We start from the raw sequence: 26,204 nt of genomic DNA, 5'->3' as shown, positions 1-26,204 counted from the left end.
AGGATAATAAATTATGATATGGTATCTGTTCCCCTCAGTGTGTAAGATTTAGAAAAAAAAAGAAAAAAAAAGGTGTTAAATTAAAACTGTGGTCTGGTTTATTGAAATGACATTAATTAGCAACAGTCTTGGGAATTTTCAAAGCTTAATTTTGGATATACATGGTAGTGTGTGGTTCTCTTTTAAAATTTTTCAGGTGATTTAATGTAACTTAATACTACTTTAGGAACTTCAGAACAAAGGAAGCAGCTTAATGATCCTGAAGGAACTTCTTCTGATGGTGGCTTTTATATTACCAAGAAAGATCCTATTTTCAGTTTTGTGTGAGCAAATTTTTCTAGTGTAGAAAAATATAAAGATATAAAATTTTGAGAATTGCATCTTAAACTTGTATCATAATTTTCAACATCCAAACCTGAAAATTATGACGTATGGTTAAAATGCTGTAGGCATGAGGTTTCTGCTCAGAGTTCCAGTCTTCCCAGTTCCTTCGAGACCTTAGCCAGTGTGGAGAGCCATTCTCACGCGTGACTGGGCGACTCCCGGTTTGGGTCTGAGGTGTTCTGGCTGTGTTGGAACTTTCCCGGCCCTCTCCTGATGAGAGAACCCGTCCGTGTGGGGGTGTGACTGACCACTGACCCCGGGGGCCCAATCACTGACCCTGACCTTGGAGTGTGGCCCCCCCTCAACCTTCATTGGATGGAATTATCCCCTGAATTTCTTGTTCCCCAATAAAAGGCTACTCCCTGGCGTGCTCGCTCTCTCTCTGTCCTGCTAGCCTTGAGTAATCCTTGCTGCCCTACGGGTGGTTCGAGGTTGGAGCCAGAGAGGGGAGCTGTCTCGGACCTGGTCATAGAAAAAGGTAACTGAGTCTGTGTGTTTTATTTCGATCTCTGCTAGCTAACTTTTATGCCAAGAACCTCATTAATGAAACCAATGTGCAGGCCGCATGGTGGAATTGGTGCCCATGAGGGGGGCATTCTAGATTAGCTAGATTGAGTGGGAGCGTGCTATAAAGATAAGATAAAGGAAGTGGTGACAATTTAGAGTCACAAAAGTACCTGAAGATATTGAAGGAAAGAGACGTTAAATTAATTAAAATGGGAAATTCAACTTCTACGGATAAGGAAATGTATCTGACTATTTTAGACAGTATAATTAATCAGAAAGGAAAACAGATAAAGAAAGCTCAGTTATTACAATTCTTAAAGATTGTAGGTGAATATTGTTCTTGGTTTTGTGAACAAGAGTCTCCAAATTTATCTACTTGGGAGAAATTAGGAAGAAAGTTACAAAAGGTTTATTTTTCTAATGAACTACCTGGAGGCATAGAAAGTATTCAGAAAACTTGGACGGCACTGGAAGTTTGTCTTTTTGAGTATATGGGCCAAAGTTCGTGGCCCCCTGAAGACCTGTTAAAAGGCTTGCAGAGGGCTATTAAGTCTATTCAAATGGAAAATCCGCCTGAGGCTAAGTTAATTCCTTTTCCCTTAAGCCGTTTAAAAACAAAGACGCTAGGGGCCAAACCAAAGGTTAGGAATGTGACCTTCAACTTGCAAGACCAGGCTAGCCCCCAAGGAGATTCTAGGGACGAATATCATAGAGGACAAACCTCCGAAATCCTAGAAAGCCCTCCGGAAGAGGTAGAGGATGTTCCTGCAGAGGAAAATCTGGAAGAGATTCCTAGAAGGGCTCAGAGTTCTTCTCAGCCACGTGGCTTAGAAGCCCAAATTCAAAATGGCGATAGTGCAGAGTCTGACCATGGCTCACAATCTGAGGGAGAAGAATCAGACTTTGAAATTCAGGACTTACAGAGAAATCTTAACAGGCTGCGTTTAACACCGCCTGCCCAGGCTATTCGAATTCGGCCGGTACCTGCTAAAAGGACAAAATTTAACAGGTACGCTGGATTAACAATGACTTTTCTTACCCCGTTCCAACGAGGTATTAAGAAAGCACAGGAAGATGGGGAGGATACTAGCAGTTTTCAACTTTTTCCTGTTTTTGAGCAAGTTAATGAGCAAGATCAGAGAGTTAGAGTTCATGCTGTAATCCCATTTAAGACCATTCAGGAACTAAAAAATGCATGTGAGACGTATGGTCCAAATTCGCCTTTCGTACAGAGCCTGATAGAAAATATTTGCTCGCAGACCCTTCCTCCTAGCGATTGGATTTCTTTAGCCAGATCCTGTCTGAGCGGGGGAGATTTCTTACTCTGGAGAACTTATTGGACTGATTTTTGTACTGAACAGGCAGAAAAGAACAAAAGACAGGATATAGAAACACCAATAGAGATGTTTCTAGGGACCGGTGATTTCGCTGATTTAGAAAGACAGTTAAATTATGATTTTGTAGTATACAATCAAATAACTGATTGTGCAAAACGTGCTTGGAGACAGATCGTCTCTAAGGGCCAATCCAATTTAGTTCTTACCAAAATCAGGCAAGGTGCGAGTGAACCTTACTCAGATTTCGTAGCCCGATTGTACCAGGCTGCAAACAGGTCAATCGGGGACTCAGGAGCAAGTGAGTTCATTGTTAGGCAACTGGCATTCGAAAATGCAAATAAGTATTGTCAAAATGTTCTTAGACCGCACCGTAAAAAAGGGACAGTTTCCGAGTTTATTCGCTTATGTTCTGACCTGGACTCTACCCATTTACAGACAGTAGCCCTAGCCGCAGCACTAAAGGAAACTTTGAGTCCACAAGATTTAGTTCAAAAACCCTGCGGGAGATGTTACGTTTGTGGGAAAAATAATCATTTTGTGCACGAGTGTCGCATGCGCGATTTTAAGTTCAGGGCTCCATAGTCTGGCGATAATAGATATTGCAGGGCTCAGCCCCATGTGGTAGATCCAGATGGCGCGGATGAGCCCGCCTTCTTGTCATCATTTCCGCCTGGCCGAAACACAAACTTCCGGTCGGCCCGCCCCTGGGCCGAGAATGAGGAAGTAGGTGATGGTTGCGCAATGTGACGTCATCGCACCTACCGTGGGGGCCGCCATCTTTGATTTTACCGGAGCGAAACAAGCAGTTTCCGTACAAACCCCTAATAATTTTCAAGGCTTTTAGGAGATATTAATTGGCTGAGGCCATCCCTAAAACTAACTACTTCTGAGTTAAGTCCTTTATTTCAGATATTACAAGGAAATCCCTCTCCAACCTCTCCATGCCAGCTGTCCTTAGAGGCTAGAACGGCTTTAAGGAGAGTTGAACATGCAGTTAAAAATGCACAGCTTACTAGAGTTGATCCTAAAGAAATAGTGTATTTATTAATATTTCCAACTGAACATACCCCAACAGGAGCCATATGGCAAAGATTAGGAGTTATTGAGTGGATTTATTTATCCCACTCTCCTCAAAAAACATTAATTCCTTTTCATGATTCTATAGCTCAATTAGTAATTAAAGGTAGAACTAGGATTTTACAATTAATTGGATCTGAGCCTGATATCATAATTATTCCATTTTCTGTTCAACAGACTAATTGGCTTTTTCAAACTTCTAGTTCATGGCAGATAGCCTTTGCTGATTTTCCTGGCCAGATAGATAGCCATTATCCTCGTGATAAGATTATACAATTTGCATCATTAACGTCACTTATTTTTCCAAAGATTGTACGTGCACATCCTATAGATGAAGCTTTATTGGTGTTCACGGATGGTTCTAACTCAGGTAAAGCAGGTTTTTATAGTCGTGTTCACACAGAGATAATACAAACTTCTTATACTTCTGCCCAAAGAGCAGAGCTTCAAGCTCTGATTTGTGCCTTTAATTACTTTTCTAATGAGCCTATTAATATTTATTCTGACAGCTTATATGCAGTCAAAGTTACTAAAAACATTGAAACTTCAGTTATTGGGTATACTTCATCACAGGAGTTATTTGAATTATTTCATAATTTACAAAAGGCAGTGCTAATGCGAAAATACCCATGTTTCATAGGGCACATATGGGCTCATACTAATCTTCCAGGACCCTTAGTTTCAGGTAATGACAAGATTGATAAATTAGTAACTTTTTGTCAACAGATGTCTTCATATGACTGTGCACTAGCTTCCCATTCCTTGCATCATCAAATGCTCCAGCTTATGTAAGCTCTTCTTTTCAACAATTTTGCCAAGAGTTTAAAATTAATCATAAAACAAAAATTCCTTATAACCTCCAAGGTCAAGCCATTGTGAAACAAGCTCATTTATCTATTAAGCTTCAATTACAAAAATTAAAGGGGGGGAATAGGTTTATGACTCCCCAAAATAGGAGCCCCTATCCAGAAGGAAGAGATATCGGAAAAGGATGAAGAAAGACCAGATTGACCCAGCCGAAAAGCTGATTTCATGTGAAGATGTGAAGAAGCTAACAACCCAGGCTTCCCAAATACTTCGACACCTAGGAGAGAACAGGACCCCAGTGATGATGGTAACAACAGTAATTGCCCTGTTGGGCTGTCAGGTAAAGGGAGATCAAGTAGACACTTACTGGACATATTTCCCAGATCCACCCCTGGTACACCCAGCTGTGTGGACTGGAGAATCTATTCCAGTATTTACTAATGACTCATTCATGATGGGAGGATTTACGGACACTCATATTACTCCCAATCATGTGACTAGATTTAATTATTCTGGCTACAGTGCCCAATTACCTTTGTGTTGGTCCCATGATAAACATGCTGGCTGTCTGAAAGTATCATTTGAAGAAAAGACAGCGATTGGTAGACCTAGACTGAGAAATAATTCTATTTATGGGGACTTAAGACCTATACTAGATCAGTAATTGAGATGGGACTTTCCCATAACAAGCCAGTCATTTCTGTAAAACCTCCACGGATACCCCACTGTCCAAATAGTTCTACAATTGAGATTGGCACCTTTCCTAGAAGGATGGATTGTGTGAATACCTTTCCTGTACAACATAAGGTGTCTAAAGATAGTGGGTATATTTTAGACTGGTCTCCAAAAATTGATAAGAGACAATTACGAAGAAATTCTGCTATGACACCTGCAGGATTTGTTAGTAATATTTTAACTTATAGTGAAGATGGTGTTCAAAAGGATGTTTGGCGTTTAATTGCTGCCTCAGAATTCTTACATTTTACAGACAAACCTTTACCAAAATTTGTTGGCAAGAACTGTAAAGAGGGATCTTGCTATGGCTTACAAGCCTGTGTCCAATCTCCTTATGTTTTAATTATTGGAAATGTAAAGGTTAAATGGATAGATGACAGATATTGTTACTTGTAATAAATGTAACCTAACCAATTGTATTACTAGGTATAATGGAGGAAAAGGAGTGCTGATACTACATCAGCCCTCTTTCGTTTTATTGCCTGCTAATATTTCAGAGCCATGGTATGCGGATACTGGTTTACAAGTCTTGCAGCAAATTCATGCCCAGTTAGCAAGACCTAAACGTGCTATTGGAGTTATAATTGTTGGTGTTTTGGCGCTAGTCTCCTTTATTGCCTCAACTGTCTCTGCGTCTCTGACATTGTCTCAAAATATTCAGCATGCAAAATTTCTTAATAATTTAGCTCAAAATACTTCCAAGGCTCTGCGTAATCAAGTAAGTATTGATGAAAGGATTGAAACTAAATTAAACGCCTTAGAGGCGACTGTTATAGACATAGGTAATGAACTTTCATCCTTAAAATTTAAGGAAAGGCTTAAATGCCATGCTAATTATAAATATGTTTGTGTTACAGATGCCAAGTACAATGCTTCTCTCTGGGATTGGGAGAAGGTTAAAAACCATTTGTTAGGTATTTGGCAAGATAGTAATAATAGCTTGTATATTCTGGAACTTCATCACCATATCCAAGACATTCAAAATAATAGAGCTGATTTTTCAGATCCTTCTTTGGCTAACCAAATATTGAAGGAGTTGAATGGATTCAACCCTGGAAATATTCTTAAACACTCGGCCTGGTACATTATTGGATTATTCTCTTTGCTGTTAATTCTCTTTTGTGTTGTAATCATAGGATGGCGAGTCTTCGGAACAAGAATACAGAAACTCCAAAGAGTGAACCGCCGCCTCATTTTTAAGAAAAGAAAGGGGGAATATGTGGAGAGCCATTCTCATGCTTGACTGGGTGACTCCCGGTTTGGGTCTGAGGTGTTCTGGCTGTGTCGGAACTTTCCCAGCCCTCTCCTGATGAGAGAACCCGTCCGTGTGGGGGTGTGACTGACCACCGACCCTGACCTTGGAGTGCGGCCCCCCCTCAACCTTCATTGCATGGAATTATCCCCTGAATTTCTTGTTCCCCAATAAAAGGCTACTCCCTGGCGTGCTCGCTCTCTCTCTCTCCTGCTAGCCCTGAGTAATCCTTGCTGCCCTACGGGTGGTTCGAGGTTGGAGCCAGAGAGGGGAGCCGTCTCGGACCTGGTCATAGAAAAAGGTAACTGAGTCTGTGTGTTTTATTTCGATCTCTGCTAGCTAACTTTTATGCCAAGAACCTCATTAATGAAACCAATGTGCAGGCCACATGGTGGAAGCCAGGACTTAAGTTGATATGCAAATAGAAGAAGCCTGGGGCTCAGTAGAGGACAGATCTGAGATCCAAAGGAAAAAAAAAGAAATAAAAGTGTCTTTTTACCTGAACTCAAACTAGACCAAACCAAAAAGTAAATTGTATGGTATTTACTAATTACTGGCCAGTCATCTTTTTTAGGACTCTTGCTTTTTCTTAGATTCTGTATTTTTTTTTTTGGAGCTCATGATTTTGATCCTGCAGATGGGTTGATGTTTTCTGATCAGTTCTATTTTTGATCAACTGTGGAGTTTTTAAACATTGCAATGGAGATTTCACCTGAAAAAAAAAAAAACAGCTACAAGGCCTTGTGTATATGTACACACTTGTGCTATGTGTTGTATGTCGGTATGTCTGTATGTGTGTATGTCCATATATCATGCAGTTATATGACAATTGGCAGGTATATGAGGAGTGCTCATAAAAAATTTAAAAAAAAATGGACCCAAATATCTTTGATTCACGTGATTCAAATGGTTCACTTTAAATTGGGTAAACAGATAAAAGTAAAGATGTCTTTAAAATTAAGCTTATAAGTTTTTCTAGGTGTTCAAAAAGGCCCTAATAAAATGTTGATGTCTATGAAATAATCTGCCTAAATTCAAACATTTACAAGTATTGTTTCAAAAGGTGAACAGAAGGAGGTTAACAGATGGAAAAGAGAAACTAGAAGGTACTAGGTATGGATTTAATAGAGGGAAAATGTGTTTCTGGATAAGAGAGTCTATGTGATTAAGTAATTAAGAGGGTTTAAGTAAGTGATAAAGAAGGTTTGTGTAAGTTGGTTATATGTGTAAGTTTTTGAGCAAATAATCTTAAAGAAATTAAAGATTATACAACTATGGTTAAACAACAACTGTTATTTTTCAATATTGTAATGTTATTTCTTTAAAAGCTAACCTTGGTTAATATAAAATCATCAATGTAATTGTGGTGTTATTAATATGTTCATATCTTCCAGGTATACAAGTCTGTAAGGTAGAAGCTTCAAAAGAGCATTATATCAAGCTGGTGTTCTAAAGTTGTATGGTAATTTTAGGCTTAAAAGAAAAACATGTTGGAGATTTATTTGTCATTTGTGTTCTATAACTGGACTTGTTATCAATAAGATATGTAAAGTTCCATGTTACTTTTTACACTGAGATAAAATTTAAATGTATTTTTAAGTTAATAAGAGCCTAACCTGTGTGAAGGTTTAATTGTAAAACACAAAAATACTTTGCTACTTTTCTACAAAAGGTTAAAAGCTTTCAGCCTTTCTTTAATTCATGTTTTAGGTGTGATATTATGTTGTGTTAGCTAATGTTCATGTAAACTTGAGCAACAATTTATGTAGACTTTGTAAAATGATGTCTAAAAAAACAAAGATTGGTTTCAGAACTACAATATTTAAGATTTATGAAGAGCCCTGCCTTACTTGAGATAAGGCTCTGTCCCATCTCACTACATGTGAAAGTGACTATGAAAGAAGTAGACCAGATTTCAGTACATTTAAAGTTGTGTCCAAAAGTTGGTTTTTGACATGATTACCAGGATCTCAAACAGGGGATTATAATGTATAACTCTGCCAAAATTCAAGGTAGCTATTACATAAACTGAATATGTTTTTACCTTAGTTAATTTTATTCTGTAGTTTTCTTATAGATGGTCTAAGGATTGCCTGTTAATGTTTCAAAGAGGTACTGCTTTAAGAACACACAACCTGGGTTAATTTAAGATAAGGAGTTATCACCTACAGGATAGAGAGATAGACATTAAAGCCCAGTGCTTTTAATGTAAGGCTGTTAACTTATTTGCTGGATGTTTAAGATTAAGTGTTAAAATTAAATTAAAAAGGGCCAAGAAAACCAATATTTGGCTCTTGCCCTCTGAGTCAGTCTGAATCAGGGAATTGGGGACTTCTCCAAAGAGCTTTGCAACTCTAGGCCACATAACCTCCTGAACAGGGAGATTAATGAGACCAGTAGAGGACAGAAAGCCAATCAGTGAATTTTCTGTGAAGAGGAGGGTCATCAGAAAAGGGAAACATCCCTGATGCTTCTAAGGGAAGCCATATGGTCAAGCAAGGCCTGGACCCATCCTAGCGCAAATGGCACTAGCAGAACTGAGAAGCTGCTGTAAGTTCCCTGAGGACTCCCAGGGAAACTCAGCTGACTGTTAACAATAGATAGAAACAAAAGTCAGTTTGACTTGCTTCATCTTAAGCACTTGGCAAAGACGGCTAAAGCCAAAACACAGCTATTCCTGGGCATTTTAAATGATAATAATAGTTATTCCATAAATAAGTAAACTGGAGGCTACAAAAGAGATTCTCAGACAGGAATGCCTGATAACTATCAAAAGAAACTGCCAGAGTAGTTTTTAGTTTATGGCCCACAGATATTCCTAACCTACACAGGTAGGCTTAATGTTTGCTAGTATGGTTATCCAGCCCTAAGTAACAGAATTAAAGATTTCTCTATTAGACACAGAGGTCATACTAGTAAAAGGATTTTGCAAGATCAGATGACATTAAATTATTAAACTGTATCTTAAGGAAAAGGACATCTGTAACTCTAAAAGTTAAATGTTGTTTTTACATCCCTGACATTTCTGGCAATGTGACAAATATACTTAAAGATTTACATGCTCAGATAGAAGCCATGTCCTCAGCAACTTTGTCATGGAAACAATATCTTAGCTCCTGGTTCTTGGTATTTCCTGGTGGAAAACATTGTTAGTCTTTGTCTTTGCCATCATACTCATTGGCATATTCCTGTGCTATGGCATTTATTGCTGCATCAATATGGTTCCAGTACTAATGAATTCTTGTTTCTCTTATAGACCACCCATCACTCAAATGGCCCTCCAGCCTATTACTTCTCAATCAGACTTTTATCATGGACCACTCGATAGATCTGATTTTTAAAGGGGGACTCCAAACTGCTTGCCCCACACCGTCCCTTATCAGCCTGAAGAAGCCAGAAAGATTTTCTTCGCCCCCCTTCCTTACAGCAGTAAGGAGTTCCCAAATTAGAGGAGGGGAATGAAGCCAGATTTAAAGTTAGGTAGTCAGTGTAGTTAGGTAAATCAGGGTCTAATACCGAGTGAAATCTAAAATGGAGGCCATGCTGAAAATGATTCCAGGAAACGCAGGACAACTCATGGTAATCAGACAGCAATATGCTCCACTGACAGAGCTGGAAAATGAGACTCCCCAATAATTGTGATTCATTACTTTTAAGATTAAAAGTAGTCAGAAAAAGGAGTGGGGAATGAAAGGGTAAAAGAAACTGAAGTTAAAGACCAGGCATTGTAAAGCTTCTAAGCTGCAAAGCCTGAGTTAAAATGTAAAAGACCAGGTATTGTTAAGTTCCTATGCTACACTCAAAACCTGAAATTCCTGTAGCTGTTAGGACAATTCACGGGACTGCCCAGTAGATATTCCCCCTGACCATTTAGTTGTTAAATAACCTGGGCCCTGTGCAGTTTGGCACATAGGCATTCAGGGCCCAAACCAATCAGTTTAAATGTGTACCCCGCTTTAGGACTAACCTACCACCCCCACCCGACCTGTTCCCGCCAATGAATGTACTAATCATGTTCGAGAGTTGTTGTTCGATTTTCCCGCGCCTCATGATGATTTGCTCTGATGTATGCAAAGCCCCCGCCCTCCCCAAAAAGTGTACTTAAGCACTGCTTAACCCCTGCTTGGGGCTCTTGGCCACTCTCCCTCCTTGAATGAGCACGGAGCCCCAGCATGCTGGATCCTCAATAACCCCCCTTTTGCGGTTGCATGAGTCAGTCTCTTGGTGGTCTCCTCCTCCGTCGTTTGCCGGACCCTTACAAAATGTAACTTGGCCGTGATTCTCATCACCAGGATCATTATCCTGTTGTCAGTTAAAAGTCAAGAGGTGGACCTGGGTGGAACTCTCTGGAAACTTCTATGGGACCCCCAATAAAACTGGGGTGCAAGAGAGGCACATTATCCACCTCCTCTTTGAGAGGACCCATTCTCTCCCTTAAGAGTGTCCCCTTTCCCTTTTCCTATCTGTTTAATAAAACTCAATCCTTGTTACTCTAATAGACATGTTTGAAATCTTTCCACCTTGATCTCAAGGATTGGGGTTTGAAGGGCAGGTAGGTCTTCGCACTGCCTCGGTTTTCCAGAAGTCCCCAGTTCTGTAATTCTACCACTGAGTTACATTTCTAGCCTTTTTATTTTTTATTTTGAGACAGGGTCTCACTAAGTTGTTCAGGTTGGCCTTCAACTTGTGATTCTCCTTCTTTAGCCTCTTAAGTAACTGGGATTACTGGTGTGTACCACTGTGCCTGGGTTGTTTTGCTACTTTTGTTTTTTATTTTTTTTTTAGTTGTAGATGGACACAATACCTTTACTTATTCATTTTTACATGGTGCTGAGGATCGAACCCAGTGCATCACACATGCTAGACAAGTGCTCCACCACTGAGCCACAACCCCAGCCCCTGTTTTGCTACTTTTTGTTTTTATTTTATTTTTTTTTTTAATTTTTTATTGTGGATTGTTCAAAACATTACAAATTTCTTGATATATCATATTCCACACTTTGTAATATTACTCTATTGAGATATAATTCACGAACCATAAAAATCCACTTTTAAAAGTGGTTTTTAGTATAATTTCAAAATTGTGCACTAATGTTGATCACCACTAATTCTGAAACATTTCATTAACCAAGAATAAATTTTATACCCATTTGTAGCCACTATTTCCCCCCCTTTTTTTTAGTCATAGATGGACAAAATAACTTCATTTTATTCATTAATTTTTATGTGGTGCTGAGGACGAACACAGTGCCTCATACGTGCAAGGCAAGCACTCCATCGCTGATCCACAAACCCAGCCCTCTCTCCCAGTCCTTGGCAGACCCTACTCTATTTTGTGTCTATGGATTTTCCTATTCTGCATATATCATATGAATGGAATCTTATAATATATGGCCTATTGTGTCTGATTTGTTTCACTTAGCATAATGTTTTCAAGGTTTGTCTGTAATGTAGAATACATCTAGGCCAGCATGGCTAAAGCAAAGTAAGCAAAATGACAAGATGAAGCTGGATGGCATAAAGGGGCCCGATTCTGTGCTTTGGAGTCAGATTCACTGACCCTGAAATTATAGCCTAGTCACTTATTAGCTGTGTGACTTGAAGTTACTTAACCTTCCTGTGTTACAGTCTTTATTACTCTTTATTTTTTATGACCTAATAATCATTGTGTTTATATATCACAATTTATTTATCTAATCATCAGTTAACAGACATATGGGTTGTTACTACTTTTTGGCTCTTATGAATAATACTGCCAAGAACATTTAGGTTTAAGTTTTTGTGTGAATGTATGTTTTTGGTTCTCTTGAATATATAAGCATTAGCATAGAATTACTTCATCCTATGGTAAATCTATATTTAACTTTTTTTTCCATGTACCCATACAAAAATATTTATTGAACAAATACGTTCGAAGAAGCAAACATAAAAAGAAAGAAGACTGATCCAGATAGTTGAAGTGCTGCTACAAAATAGGAAAATATGTGGGAGAATAATTTTTTTAAGATTTTATTTTTGAGACAGGTTCTTGCCAAGTTGCCCAGGCTAGCCTTGAATTTTGATACTCCTGCCTTAGCCTCCTGAGTAGCTGAGATTACAGGAATATGCCACCACACCTGCCATGTGAGAGGTTTCAAAGTGGTCAGGAATACCTCTCTGAGAAGGCCTTTATATGAACTTAACTGATGAGCTGACTGGCCATGCAATGACCTAAAAGAATAGCATTCTAGCCATATACAGTGGTGCACGCCTATAATCCCAATGACTCAGGAGACTAAGGCAGGAGGAATGCAAGAGGCCAGCTTCAGCAACTAAGTGATACCCTGTCTCAAAATAAAAATAAATAAATAAAATGAGTGGGGATGTAACTCAGTGGTAAAGCACCCTTGGGTTCAATCCCTAGTATATGTAAATCAATAAATCAGCATTTTAGATAGAAGAAGAGCCTGTGGTGGAGGGGGGAATCCTATGGAGAGAACAGGCTTTATACACTCAAGGAATAAAAAGGCCAGTATGGCTAAAGCAAAGTAAGCAAAATGACAAGATGAAGCTGGATGGCATAAAAGGGCCAGATTCTGTGCTTTGGAGTCAGATTCACTGACCCTGAATTATTGCCCAGTCACTTATTAGCTGTGTGACTTGGAGAAGTTACTTAACCTTCCTGTGTCTTGCTTTGTAAAAATGAGGTTAGCAATAGTTTCAACTTCCCAGGATAGTTGTGAAGACAACATCAGTTAATACATGCAAAGTATCTGGAGTAATAAGAACTTAATAAATGTGAGCATAGGCTATACAAAGGAGTTTGAATTGTAATTACAACAGGCAGTTATAAGGAGGCTTTCAGTCAGAAAAGACCTGAATTAACTGAAATTTAAACAAACAAACAAACAAACTGCTGTATAACAATAGATGAGACATTAAGAGTAGGGAATATATATTAGAAAGTTAAGAAATGGTTTTATCTGCAACATACTTTGGAGGAAGAGCAAAGAGGATTTGCTAATAATGTAGATGTGAGAAGCGAAGGGAAAAACAACATCAAACAAGAGAATGAGTCCCATGCTTCTGACCTAACTGGATGGCAATGGTATTCTCTCATGTGGGGGAGACTTCTAGACTTAGAGAAGAGGTTTAGAGGGAAGAGTCAAGGTTTGTTTTTCACAGGCAGTACTTGGGCATACTAGTATAAACCTCAGGGGAGAAATTAGGGCTAGTTTTGGGATCACTGGCCTATTTCTAATTTTTTCCCCCTATCTCTCCCAGAATATTGATATGATATGATACTCCCAGAGTATCACTATAGATCAAGTGATTTTTTTTGAAATTGCAAATAAAAAGTTCAATTTTAAAAACTGAATTTGTCATTTATATACAGTAAAGCATAGTCCACCCAAATTTAGGTTAAGTACAGGTACAGCATTTCAACAAAACAGCTTTCCTAAAAGGTCATAGGCAGATGAGTTATTCCTCTCACCCAGAACACTTATGATTTGAAATTAAAAAAAAATGAAACTTTTTCAGATGTTAAAGCAAAAACTTTGAAGACATATAGAACAAGTGCTTATACTCAATAAGTTGACTTGAAAATTCAAAATTCAGTATTAAAAAATTTGATGTACTTTCAGTATTTGTATCATTAAAGGAAAGAATTTTAGAAAATAAATGTTAAACTTCTACTATTGCATGCCTTACAATAAAGCAGAAAAAGAGGAAAACATCAAAAATTAAGAATCGAATTCATACCTATATCTTCTGTGTACAATTTATTGAAGAATGTTTAATGCCTCATTATACAAATGTCCCCCAACTATAAATGTGATTATATTTGACCTCTGACCTCAATGAATAATCTGTCCTGCTAGGAGATTGGGGAACTGTATTTTGCTCTCATAGTGATTAGTTTTTTTCATCTTGTTCTTGGTTTTAAATATTAAAGAGGGACTTTTTTTTATTTTTTACTTCTTCCTTTTCTTATATGTAGATGCTATCAATGTAACTATCAAGAGGACACTACTGGAGAGTTTTAGATTGGTTTGTATCAAAAAATTTTTATTATTCTTTTATATAGTTCAAGTGATTAGAAAGCTTAACATGGTCTAAGTATGTGCTGTCCCTGGTATTATAACTAACAGATAAATTTGCCTTGAGTTTTAAAAGTAGGATATAAATTTTAAAAAAAGAATAATCCCAGCGACTCGGGACACTGAGGCAGGAAGATTGCAAGTTCAAAGCCAGCCTCAGCAATTTAGCAAGGTCCTGTCTCAAAACAAACAAACAAACAAACAAAAACCCAGAATAAGCAGATAGAGCTAAAACTCATCCAAGAAGAACACATGTCCTTATCTTTTAAAATGATGATGCAGAAAAGTGACATTCAGTATGTAAAATTATCAGTATCTATTTTTATTCTATTGGCACTAGAGATTGAACCCAGGGCTACTCTACCATGGAACTACATCCTCAGCCCTTTTTATTTTATATTTTGAGACAGAGTCTTGCTAAGTTGCTGAGGCTGGCCTTGAACACGTGATCCTCCTGCCTTAGCCTCTCCAGTTTCTGGGATTACAGACATGCACCAAATCATTAATTTCTATTTAAGCTGAATCAAGAGAAATAACTATTATTAAGGAAATAACAAAATACTAAGAGATGTTACAACAAAGAAAAAGAAATATAAACTAAAGAAAAAAATGTTGAAAGTGCAAGTGAATTTACATTACTGGCTTCCTAATAAAATTAAGGACATTCCTGGCTTTATTATTTTTTTTAAATAAATATCTGTCTTCTGACCTATATGATTTGTTTCAAAAATGATCTTAGGCACATGTAATGAACTTTTTCATATCTTTCCTAAAGCAGTGACTCTTATGATTAAGAAGATCCTCTTTAGGCTGGGGATATAGTTCAGTTGGCAGAGGGCTTGCCTCACATGTGCAAGGCTCTAGGTTCAATCCCCAGCACCACCAAAGAAAAAAGAAGTTCTTCCTCTGCAATGGTAATTTTACATCCTTACAAGTTCCATGAGAATAGGGGTCATGCTTAGGTTTCATTATATTTCCCTTGCAACATCCATCACACAGAATTATGCATACAAAAATGGACTCAGTATAATATATAAAATCTCATTACAGTCAGCATTAACTGGACATCTGTAATTGCTTTTTTTTGCAGTTGATTTTGATGTTTGGGGACATCAACCCTGAGTCCCAATTAAATGAATTGTTATACCACCCAAAGTAATGCCATTCTTCTCATTAGTAGACTTGTAAAAAAATGTACTCCATCATGTTATGTTTTGAATTACAACAAAAATTTGTAGACATTTGAGCTGGATGCAATGGTACATACCTATAATCCCATGTACTTGGGAGATTGACACAGGAAGATCCAAAGTGTGAGACCAGCCTGGAAAACTCAGCAAAATAAAACATATAAATGGTTGGGAATGTAGCCTAGTGGGATAGTGCCCCTGCGTTCAATCCTCAGTACTGGGGGGAAAAATAAACATTTGTTTTCTCTTGTTATATACGTATGTCAATCTGCAAAGCCTAAAATATTTACTATCTGGTCCTTTACAGGAAAAATGCTGACCCCATAACGTGATTAAGTTATGGAAGGAGCACCCAACCCAGTCTTTCACAGGCCATAGGCAGAAATGCCCAGAGAATGTCTCCTAGAAAAAGTGATGGTGGACTGGAGCCTAAAATATAAGAGAGTTGGCTGGGTAAAGTGGGTGAGGATCGAATACTAAGTCGTTTGATCAGAAGGAAATGTATCTGCTAAGGGCTAAAAGCAAAGAAGCCCAGCTTACAGAGAACAGAAAGGTGTTTGGGATGGCTGAGATCAAAAGAGGAGAGAAGGAAGGATCAGTGGGGTTACGTGCTACTGTGAGGTCAAGCAAGATCAGGAATGAAAAAAAGCCTTGAATTTAGCAATAAGGTGATGTTTATTTCCACAGAGAAATTGGTGAGGGCTGTCTCAGTGGCCTGGCAAGAGTGGAAGCCAGGATGCAGTGGGTTAGGATAAAATGGAGGATCCAGAGACAGTAAGATAAAAAGAAGAGTAGCTAGTAAGGGGTATGAAGTAGAATTTTCTTAAAAGATGGGAAAGATTTGAACATGTGGTTAAATGCTAAGGGCGTGAAGCCCTGAGAAAAAAGAAGGGATTCAGAGTAAAATGTAGGATTTGTTTTGGAAGGGCATAGTGCACCTCCTCCACTGTTATGAAAGGAAGATAAAAATAGATTCAGGAACATTTTTAGTTATTGTAACCAACATCTGGGAAGTTCTATTAAGATGGCATCCACTTTGAAGTACAAAGAGAGATACAAAGTTTAAGAAAGAAAAAGAAGGTATTAAAAAGCCACAGTTACTGGCTGGGAATGTGGCTCAGTGGTAGAATCCTTGCTCAGCATGTACAAGGCCCTGGGTTCAATCTCCAGAAACACACATACCCCAGAGGTGCTAATGTGGGGAAGAAACCTAAGTGAAACCTGTGAGGATTCCTGGGCAGAGTTAAGGATACAGTTAGGGAAGAGACTATAATTTTTAGTATCATTATTCTATGGAGGTCTGAGGTTTCTCTCAGCAGCATTTGGCAGCCTACACCTAGGCTTACTGAGATAAACCTTTGTAGTGATTCAGGGCTAGGTTTCTTTTCTGCTGGATGGGTTTCACAGAATACTTAATGAAATAAGGAAATGGAAAGCACCAGCAAAAGTGGATGGGCCCTAGAGTCTAGGTGGATCAGGGACAAAAATAATTGAAGGGAGAATCTAGAAACAGAGACTGGACAGCTCAATGAGGTAAAACAAAGATAAAAGACAAATGACATGGGAATAACTGAGTAAGGATAATGGGTGAATAAGGTGTTCCTGCTGAGAATGAGGTCTGAATTTAAGTTTCTGTAGGTAAGGATAGGGTCCAGAGTGTGACTATAAATGCAGCTTCACTTAGTGGAGGTAAAAGTCACTGCATATCAGGAACTAGAGTTAGTGTCAAAATGGTGAAGACTTCACCTAGGTTTGCAGAGGAGCATCTGGAGCATGTGGATTGAATCTTAAGAAAAAGTTTGCACCCCTTTACTTTTACATGACATGATCTCAGGGGACATTTTCAAGCAGTCAATTTCCAGAATGATGTTTACTCATTCCATCACAGACCTAAGATCTCCTTCCCTCCTCTGAACTGGTCTCCCTCATCAGTGACTTTTTTCTAAGTTAGCTGAGTGTGAGGAACACAGGGCAGATATCAGACTGGGTTCAAGAATCCCCACTTGAAGGAAATTCTGATGTGTGGTATATGGATGAAACATGAAAACGTTTTGCTAAGTGAAATAAGACAGTACAAAACAACAACAACAATAGTAACAAATACTACTATTTGATTCCACTTATGAGATACTTATAACAGTCAATTTCATTAAAAAGAAAGAAAGTAGAATGATGATTGCCATGGATTTGGAGAGGGAGGAATGGGGAGTTTGTTTAATGATACAGTTTTCATTGTTGCAAAATAAAAAAAGTTCTAGAGATGAATGATGGTGATGGTTACACAACAATGTAAATGTACCTAATGCCATTGAGTGCTTAAAAGTGGTTAATATGGGCTGGGGTTGTGGCTCAGAGGTAGAGTGTTCCCCTAGCACATGCAAGGCTCTGGGTTCTATCCTCAGCACCACATAAAAATAAACAAGTAAAATAAATGTATTGTGTCCAACTACAATTAAAAAATAATATTAAAAAATGGTTAATATGATATATCTCAGATTACATATATTTTTCTAGAATATGAAAGAAAAAAACAACCTAGATTTACATATATTGGTCACCCTAAGGAAGGTGATGATATTGTAGTATGGCAGAGAAGGAATTGTTATTTCAATAAATGGGCCAGGCCAACTAGAGACCAGGGGAGAAAAAAACTTCAGCCCTACCGTACACAACCAAACATCAATTACAGATGTATTGTTAAAGTAAACATGGAAGCTGAAACAACAATTCTTTTTGAAGAACACATAGAATAACTTTATAACCTTGGAGTAGGCAAAGATTTCTTAAACAGAATATAGAAAGTCCTACTATAAAAAAGAAAAAAAATTAAAATCAGAATGTTAAAAATTTCTGTTCATCAAAACATACCAATGAGAGAGTGAAAATAAAACTATAGAATCAAAGAGGCTATTTCTATCCACTCTAATGCATATATCTGAAAAGTGACATATCTAGATTATATAAAGAACTCTATAAATCTCAATAGAAAAAAAATGAGCAAATGACTTGTACACATGTCCAAATGGTCAAAAAACACCCCCCCCCACAAAGAAAGGTTGTCAATTAAAACAACCATGAGATTCTTGCTAAAAAACATGAAATTAAAAAGACAAAAAAACTAAGTATTATGGAGAACATGAGATAACTAGAATTCTCATACATACTGAGAAGTTTGGTACACTGGTAGTACTTTGAAGCTGGAATTAACTTCCATAAGACATATATTACAATGCACAGCACAACTTTTTGTTCAGGCAAAAAAAAATGGAGACCACTCAAAGTCCATCAATAATAAAATGAATAAATAAACTGCAGAACATTCACCCAGTGGAATTCACGTACATTTTTTCTTCAACTTTGCCGCAGTCTGGCTGGGCACAAAATCACGAGCCACCACACACCTTGTAGATTCAAACAGCAACTCTTTATTCCCGAACTCACACCGGCACTCTACAAACACGTTCTGGGCAAAATCCACACTCCCACTGGGCTCTGCATCCCAAAATACTCTCTGAATCCCGCAAGAACTCAACGGGAACTCAAGGAGCGGGCGGGCGCTTGAGGCAGCAGGATACGCCCTATTCCCAGCAGGGTCCACCTTAAACCTGGAACTGCCCTAAACCCAAGGAGTGGGATACTCCCTATTCCCAGCAGGATACACCCTAAACATGGACCCACCCTAATTCAGCAGGATCCTCCCTAAACCCGGATCCACCCTGGTCCTTGAGTAGGGTCACCTTACTCAAGCATACATGCAATGTCACTGCAAATGACCTGGGTCCAAAGGCAAGCCCATTTCCACAATGGAGAGTCCTTCCTCTAAGCAACATGGAGTAGGCTGACAAAAAATTGCCATGCGTCATTCCTACTTGGCAATGGCTCTCAGCACAAGTTTCAACAAGGAAAATCCCTGAGGATAAATGCTTGGAATAGTTGGGAAAGATTTTGCTGAAGTAACACTTAAATTGGGCCTTGAAGGATAGGTGGGAGATTGTCAGAGAGGTCTAGTAAGTTCAACCTGAGGCCGGAAGAAAGCACAGAGTTGAGGAAGTGTGCAACACTTGACGAGTGTGAGCACTGAGCTGTGTGTGTCGATGGAGTGACAGAATGAGAGGCTAAGCAGGCAGGTCTGGGCTAGAGGGTATAGGATCTTGTGCAAAGGTCTTGTACGTTAGAAAGCACTACTGGGAAGAAGCTCGGGGAGCAGCCTCGTTCTTTTGTAGGCTCCACCACCGACGAGCTGAGTGATCTGGGCATCTCTTGGCCTCACTTGTTGGTGTCCCCACTTGTAACATGGGAATCATAGTTTTTTCCTTACATAGCAGCCAAGTGGATTGAACCACTGAACGTGTACTTATCAATTAGCACTGTGTCACGCACATGGAGCACCTAGTGGGAATGTATCCTCGTTCTGATTGTCAGACCAAAGCTCGGTTCCAGAGGGGCCTTCTCCCCACTGGTAGAGCTTGGGAAGGAGAGTAAGCTCGGGGCAGCTGGCACCCACTCCCCACTCCTCTGCCCTCTTGGGCCGCAGACTTTTGCTCAAACAGCAGGGCGGGACCAGAGAGGGAGCCATGGGCCTGGCTGGCAGGGGACTTGCCGCCACTTACCCGGGCTTGGAAAAACCCACAGAGCACTCCTAAGCACATACCCACCTGCTGAATTGTTTGTCTGCAAATAACAGGAGAGACCTGTGGAGCCAGGTGTCCCTGACTCAGTTAGGCTAGGTGGGGATCCATAGTAACCCCCTAGCAACCATCAATCAGCATGAGACAGGGAAAATACCTGGGATGCCAGATGACCCCCCAGTAGTTTATGGTGGTTGATAACATGTTGGAAAACCATGTAGTTTAGCATGTACACCCCTCGTGGCCTAAACCAATCAGTTCAAAGGAATCCCCCTCTTGTACTAACCAATCACTCCTACCCAACTTGTTTCTGCCAGTGAATGTGCTAATCATGTTTTAGAGTTGTTTCATGATTTTCCCGTGGTGTGTGATGATTTGCTAAGAGATGTTATGATGTAAGTGAAGTCCCTACCTTCTCCAAAGAGTGTATAAAACTGCTGCAAACCCTGGGCTCGGGGCCTCTCAGCATCACCAGTTGCTGAGTGCGAGCGGAGGACTGAGCTAGCTTGCAATAAACACCTCTTTGCTGCTTACATCAATCTTGGTCTCTGGTGGTCTTTTGGGGGTCCCGAACTCGAGCATAACAATATCATCTGCAGAACATCCAGTGCTATTTGTACCCGATGTAATAAACCTCATTTCTTCCCCCACTTTTCTCAATCAGTTATACTCAACTCTGTTTCCATTTCTGTTTTTATGAAAAGGAACATGAGATCCAGCAAAGTCATATAGTTTTCTCTAGGACTTCTGAATTATATATATGTGCCAGAGCCAAGATAAGAGCAGCTGGCTTCAAAATCAGTATTCTTTACCACTATGCTATAGTGCAGTGGTAGGGAAGAATGGGGAGTTAAGTATGTCTGTTAAAATCAGGTGCAGGTAGTAGAGGAAGCTATCTAATGGTGCAAATGTTTGGAATAAAGTAATTACTGAAGTCAATCATTGATCTATTGTTGCCTAATAAATACCCCCGAACTTTGTGGCTTAAAACTGTAATTTTTTTTTCATGTACTTGCTGGATAGTTCTGGTCTAGGTTTGGCTGATTCTGGTTTGTAATTGGCTATTTGGCAGGACAGGATCCAGTTGGTTCTGGATGGATTTATTCACATGTATTACAAGATCACTAAAATAGTGATCTATACTGGATGTGTCTACCAGATGGGAAACCTGCCACCTCAGTTCTCTATCTTATCCACCAGTTATCCTATCCATAGGTCCACTGCCATGTTCTTTTGTTTTGTTCATTTTGGATTTTACTCGATATTAGACCCAATTTACCTAACTACACTGACTACCTATCTTTAAGTCTGGCTTCATTCCCCCCTCTAATTTTGGGAACTCCTTACTGCTGTAAGGAAAGGGGGCAAAGATCGTTCTGGCTTCTTCAGGCTGAAAGGGGGTGATGTTGGGCAAGCAGTTTGGAGTCCCCCTTTTAAAAATCAGGTCTATCGAGTGGTCCATGATAGAAGTCCGATTGAGGAGTAATAGGCTGGAGGGCCATTTGAGTGATGGGTGGTCTATAAGAGAAACAAGAATTCATTAGTACTGGAACTAGATTGATGCAGCAATAAATGCCACAGCACAGGAATATGCCAATGAGTATGATGACAAAGACAGAGACTAACAATGTTTTCCACCAGGAAGTACTAGAGAACCAGGAGCTAAGATATTATTCCCATGACAAGGTTGGCAAGGACAAGGCTTCTATTTGAGCATGTAAATCTTTAAGGATATTTGTCACATTGCCAGAATTGTCAGGGATGTAAACACAACATTCAGTTTTAATAATGGCACAAGTACCACTTTGAGCTGCAGTGAGGACCATCCGGTTTTATAAGATGGCTTTCCTCATAAGTGTTATTTCAGTGTTAAGGAGAGAGATACTTTTCTCGACATCATGGAGGGCAGTTGGAGTATAATTGTTTAAAATCTCTACATGCCACATTACATCTTCTAAACCAATTTGTGGGATAAACAGAGAAGCTAAATGATCATATCAATGAAACACAGATCATCCCCATCTATGTTTGAGATTTGGGAGGTTTGCTGGCTGCATTGTGTTTGGGGTCCATCTCCCCTGCATCCAGGGGTACCCAATAGTACATCTTCCTATCCAGCCTGGGGGAAGCCAGGGCCATAGGTTAGTTCCACATATCCATTGAGTCCTATTGGGTGCTGGCCAAATAATTTTAGATCTAGAGAGCCAATCTGTCCCAAACCAATCATTGGCTTGTAAAATTATAATTTGTTGGCATTGTGACTCCGGGGTCCATCCTAATTCTCGAGTAGCATTAGCCACATGTCATAGGTATGGTTTCATTGTTCCCAACAGATTGGGGCTTCTTGGTTTAAATGCCCAATAGTGGGAGCGAGCCATAAATCTCGGTCCCAAATTTGATAGTAACCATCTTTATATCTGTGACATTCCTTTTGAGACAGTAGAGATGTCTTATCTCTGAACTCTGTTAAATCCTTAGCTAGGGTTTGGCCAAACAAATGAGGGCTATCTCTAAACCCTTGGGGCAATACTGTCCACGTTAGTTAGTTGAGATCTGCTATCTGGTTCCTCAAAGGCAAACAGATATTATGACTGAGAGTCTAAGGGTATACAGAAAAAGGCATCTTTTAAATCTAACACAGTAAACCAAGCAGTGGCTGCTGGAATCTCAGATAACAGAGTGTATGGGTTGGGAACCATAGGGTGGAGAGGAAAAACTGCTTCATTAATTATTCTCAGGTCCTGAACTAGTCACCATTCCCCATTGGGTTTTTGAATTACTAAAATGGGTGTGTTACATGGGTTGTTGCAGGGCACTAAAAGTTTCTGTCTTTTGAGGTTCTGAATGATCTTCAATAAGCCCTTTCTTGCCTCTGGGTGTAGGGGATATTGTCTCTGATATGGAAAGACAGAAGGATCTTTTAAGACTATTTTGATTGGAACTACACTTTTTGCCCGTCCAATTTTGCCTTCAGTAGCCCACACTTCAGGGTTTATATTACATTCTAATAAAGGCAAACATAATGGTCCTCTGAGTCCTAAATTAATTGTAATGGATTTCTGAAGTTTTGAAAGTAAGTCCCTTCCCAATAAAGGGTAGGATATTCTAGGACTATCAGAAATGCATGAGAAAACATGACCCCGTCCCACTCACAACTCAGTGGGGGAGTAAACTTTCTGGTGATAAGCTGTCCAGACACTCCTTATATGGTTACAGCATTAGAGGAAAGAGGTCCAGGGTAAGAGGTGAGCACAGAATAACTGGCATCTGTATCTAAGAGGAAGTTGACCTCTCGGCTCCCTACAGAGAAGCATACCTGGGGCTCACATGCGGTGATAGGAGTTATGGGAGCCAGAGTTGAGCCTGGGGCCCTGTCAGGCCTGTGTGGAGGAGTCTGGCTTTAAGGACCTATGCCCCTGAGGATAGTCACTCTTCCAGTGATTGCCTTGACATTTAGGGCAGGGCTTTTGAGGTGGTCGCTTGGTCTTGGGCAATCCCGTTTGAAATGTCCTTCCTCTCCGCAATAGAAACAAGTCTCTTTTGTGGATTGAGGAGCATTTCATCTTCCTCCTTCACCCTGGGAGCTTACTCCTCTAAGAGCAAATACCAGAGCTTCAGTTCTTTTTCTGTCTCTGAGTTCTTTTTCCTTTTTTCCCTCTATATCTCTATTATAAAAAACAGAAGTAGCAAGTCGGAGGATGTTATCTAAAGATTGATCAGGGCCATATGCCAATTTTTGTAACTTCCTCTGAATGTCTGGGGCTGACTGAGTGATAAATTTGTCCTTTAAAAGTAATTGGCCCTCTGTGGATTCAGGATCCATGGTGGTGTGTTTTCTCATTGCCTCTCTGAGTTTCTCCATGAAAACAGCAGGGCTTTCCTGGGGTCCCTGAATAATTTCTGAAATCTTAGAATAGTTAATGGGCTTTTTGCTTGATTCTCTTGAGGGCCTCAAGGATCAACACTTGGAAATGGCTAATTTTCCAAGCATCTTGCTCATCATTTGGGTCCCACTCAGGATCATTTCTGGGAACTGCCTGTGCTCCAGATGGGTAATTAGGTTTGCTCCTAGTCTGTTCTGATGGGGAAAGAGCAAGGTGTAGGTCATTCCCAAATTCCTTGGCTGCCTTTAGAGCTGCTTCCTTCTCATTGAAAGTCAAGGTCTGCTTGAGTAATAGCGTAATATCTTTCCAGGTGAGGTCAATCTGGCCTAAGTTTTGAAATACCTCAATATATTTATCTGGGTCCTCCAAAAATCTCCCCAAGTCTGTTTTTATCTGCCTTAGGTCTTGAAGGGAGAAGGGGTATGAACTTTAATTGGTCCAAAATCTCCTCCTGGCATCTCCTGGAGAGGTAATATATTTGATCTGTCTATTGGGGCAGATGTAGAGAGGTCAAGATACAGAGGACAGGAGGGCTGCTGTTGCACACCAAAGCAGATGGAGATTTTATGGGTCCTCCTGATTCTTTCTCCTATGTAGGTGAATCCCCAAGATTTTCTCTCTTCATGGCAGATATCATAGAAGCCTACTTTACATTGTTGGCATAATTTAGGGTTTTCTCTTAGGGCAAAGAAAACCTGAACACACCTCACACCATTTCCCTTCCTTTTTGCAAAATTTATCAAGCTGTAAAATTGTATTAAAATTGATACTTCCCTTTGGTGGCCAGGTTTCTCCATCAGGGAGTTTGTATTGAGGCCAGGTGGCAGAAGAAAATGAGGCGCTTTTCCTTGAGCGTATGAGGGTCAAATCTATCCCAATTTTTCAATATGCAGGTTAGTGGTGCACCTGGCATACTGGAGAGAGAAGCTCCCACCTGAGTGAGAAGAGAAAAAACAGGACTCAGTCACCTGCACCGGAGAAAACTGTTTTCTATAGGGACGTCTCCCTAAGCTTGAGCTTCCTAAAAGGTCCAGAAAACCCGTCTCTCACCTTGCTTTGCCAAGGGTGTTTCTGGTCCCCTTTGGCAAAGTGCTAGGGTCTCAGTGCCCTGTACCAGAGACCCTGGGAGGATTCAGACTTAAGGGCCTTACTGATGTCCTCCCTGCCAGTAAAAACCCACAGCAAAAGAGAATCACGTGCTCTTCTTGTTGCCTTTGCTCTGTAGACTAAAGGAACCGCCTAAGGGTAAGGGATATCTATTGGTTGTAAGGTAGCGCTTTCTATGGAGAGAGTAAGAAGAGTTGATTCTAAAAATGCCTCCCCCTAGCAGCTTAAAGAGAACACAGCACATTTTAAACATCGGATCAGTAAAACAGACTAGTGAAAGTTACCTATGTACCTTAGGGAACCTGGGCAGCTTTTACTAATTATCCCATGTCCTTCTCAGTCCTACAACCTGAATTGTTAACATTTCTGACCAGCGAATGAAGGGAAGCATCCAGGAGGGAATGGATGCGGGGTTGGGAGTGTTGCGTAGCCCACAAGGAGGCAAATGTGATTGGAGCTTTCCCTCAGTGTCATTCATCTACTGATCACCCTAGATACCCCTTAGGGCTGTCGGGAGGGGGCTCAAGAGAAAGGAACCTTAGGAATATGTCTGAGTGTAGCCCAGACCGGAATTCCGCAGTTGTTCCAAACTCCTTCCTCCACCTCCACGGATCGGAGGCAGTTCGGGATTGGGGACACTGTGTACTCACGCCAACTGCTCTCCGGGCCCAGACAGAAAAGTTGGAAGCGGCTTTGGCAGAACCCAACATGCCTGCTCTGTATTGAACAAGTGATTGAGAGCTGCCTAGGCCGGGAAACCTCTCACCCGAGTCTTGAAGAGTGGCGGCTGCACTAATTGCGTCTAAATAGCCAACGGGTGCCCACCTTACCCTCCAGAAAGAAAGAAAGAGAAAGATGCACCTCAGACACACGTGGGGTGCGTGGAGAGGCACTTACCTCGGTGTAGATCTCGATAGGGAACTCCAATATGTTACCGTTGTTTACTGGTGAGGAGTCCTTGCTTCCCCAATGTTGAAGTATAACACCAGAGAAGCACGCTGAGGCAAGGTCAGAGTGGAAAGTAGAGGCTTTATTAAAGGACAGAAGAAAAGACTTCTCCCAGAGGAAGAAGGGGACCCAAGGGGTGGAATCCGTTGAAGGGGGGAGGTCTCCCTCTTTTTTTTTTTTTAATAAGTATTTTTTTTAAAGAGAGAGAGAGAATTTTAACATTTATTTTTTAGTTTTCGGTGGACACAACGTCTTTGTTTGTATGTG

At 40.0% G+C, this 26,204-nt stretch overlaps 1 long non-coding RNA gene across 1 annotated transcript; it reads left to right on the top strand.

Annotated features, from left to right (window-relative positions):
• The first annotated feature begins 1,598 nt into the window (after nt 1-1,598).
• On the top strand, nt 1,599-10,595 carry LOC131424681 (uncharacterized). Its single transcript, XR_009228081.1, has 2 exons — nt 1,599-1,900; nt 3,615-10,595. It is a non-coding gene; the product is annotated as an uncharacterized LOC131424681 (long non-coding RNA).
• The last annotated feature ends 15,609 nt before the right edge of the window (nt 10,596-26,204 follow it).

Source organism: Marmota monax, unplaced genomic scaffold (genome assembly GCF_021218885.2).
Source record: "Marmota monax isolate L192 unplaced genomic scaffold, Marmota_monax_Labrador192_F-V1.1 WCK01_AAM20220418_F8-fsc00087, whole genome shotgun sequence".
Classification (NCBI taxonomy): domain Eukaryota; kingdom Metazoa; phylum Chordata; class Mammalia; order Rodentia; family Sciuridae; genus Marmota; species Marmota monax.
Note: the sequence above shows the minus strand (reverse complement) of the source record. Positions and strands in the feature narration are given on the sequence as shown.